Raw genomic sequence first — 1,559 nt, 5'->3', positions numbered from 1 at the left:
CCTGGGTTCGGTCCCCAGCTCCGAAAATAAAATAAAATAAAATAAAATAAAATAAAATAAACATTAAACATTAATCGGAAATAATGGAGTCAGCAGTTAAGAGTTCTGACTGTGTTCTTCCAGAGGTCCTGAGTTCTATTCCCATGGTGGCTCACAACCCTCTGTTATGGGATCGATCTGCTGTGTGTCCGAAGACAGCTGCAGTGTGCTGTTTGTAGGGTAAAGAAAAAAATACTAAAGAAGAAAAAAAAAAAGAGAGAGAAAAAGTTAGAAGCACCAAGTCAAGTCATGTAAATATTGCCCACATTCGGATTTAGACATGCCTGAGCTGTCAGGGCGAGGCTGGCTGAGAGCGAATCAGTGAACGATCGGACTCTTCCTCTCTCTGTGAGGGTGTGTCATGAACTCTATTACCATTTCCAAAGAGTTAGGTATGCTGGAGCGAAGTGGACCGGAAAGCCAAGGGAGGAGAGGTATGCCTACACGAGTCCACCCAACCCCCCCGCCCCCCCCCCCGAGGGAGACATCCTCGAGTGGTGGGGGGAGGGGCGAAGGTGTGGAGGGATAATTTCCAACAAATAAATCCCAACAAATAAATTACTAGAGACTTGATTCATTGATTTACTTTAAATTTATTGAGTGTATCGGGAAAGAGGGAAAATGGGTCAAGGAGGGAGGGAGGGAGGGAGGGAGGGAGGGAGGGAGGGAGGGAGGGAGGGAGGGAGAGAGGGATATCTTTTCCTCCAAATCTGCTGGTATGTAGTCTCAGTGCGTCAGAAAAAAGACTGCTTCTGGCCTCCTTTCTGATTACCCCAAGGCAGTCTGGTCACCGTGCTGTAATAGAAAGGGAAACCACAGTCAAGTCATGGGAGCGAGCGAGCAAGCAAGCAAAAATCATAAACAAAAGCAAAAACACGTCTGTTAAGTTGAGCAGAGCAGAGCAGAGCAGAGCAGAGTAGGGCAAAGCAATACAAGGTCACATTCCACAAAGGCTGATATAGTCTGCCATCTTGGTCTACAGAGTGAAAAGTAGAAGGAGAAAATGAATATCGCTTTGTGTGTCACAAAGTTTTTAAGTTGTAAGGAACATTGCAGGGCTAAACCTTCAAATCCTCAAACCACCCAACCCAAGCTTTCCTCCTCCTCCTCCTCCTCCTCCTCCTCCTCCTCCTCCTCCTCCTCCTCCTCCTCCTCACCCCCCATTGCCCCCCCCGTGTGGTGTGTGTGTGTGTGTGTGTGTGTGTGTGTGTGTGTGTGTGTGTGTGTGTGTGTTTGCGCACGAGCTCGAGCTCGGGCACGCATTTCTTTCACTGCACAACCATCATTGGAGGACGTTTAAATAAACACGAATGAATCAGACAGGCAGACAGACAGGGGCCCATAATGGATCCCTACAACTCGGTGGTGGTGGTGGTGGTGGTGGTGGTGGTGGTGGTGGTGGTGGTGGTGGTGGTGGTGGTGGTACACACCGATTTGTTGACCTCTTTCTTTTAAAGAAAGGACAAGAAACAAAGAGAAATAAAAATGAAGGAATATAGACCTAGCCAAATATTATTTTA

The 1,559-nt window shown here is 47.3% G+C and overlaps 1 long non-coding RNA gene across 1 annotated transcript in view; it reads right to left on the bottom strand.

Moving 5' to 3' along the window:
* Nucleotides 1-750: 750 nt before the first annotated feature.
* Nucleotides 751-1,559, bottom strand: part of LOC147997232 (uncharacterized) — an 18,298-nt gene continuing 17,489 nt past the window's right edge. Inside the window, exon 3 of the long non-coding RNA XR_015648069.1 lies at nt 751-834. This is a non-coding gene — a long non-coding RNA (uncharacterized LOC147997232). The remainder of the gene's footprint in view (nt 835-1,559) is intronic.

Source organism: Rattus norvegicus, unplaced genomic scaffold, assembly GCF_021556685.1.
Source record: "Rattus norvegicus strain SHRSP/BbbUtx unplaced genomic scaffold, alternate assembly SHRSP_T2T unassigned-0000208, whole genome shotgun sequence".
Lineage (NCBI taxonomy): Eukaryota > Metazoa > Chordata > Mammalia > Rodentia > Muridae > Rattus > Rattus norvegicus.
The sequence above is the reverse complement of the archived record's forward strand: the minus strand, read 5'-3'. Positions and strand labels throughout refer to the sequence as shown.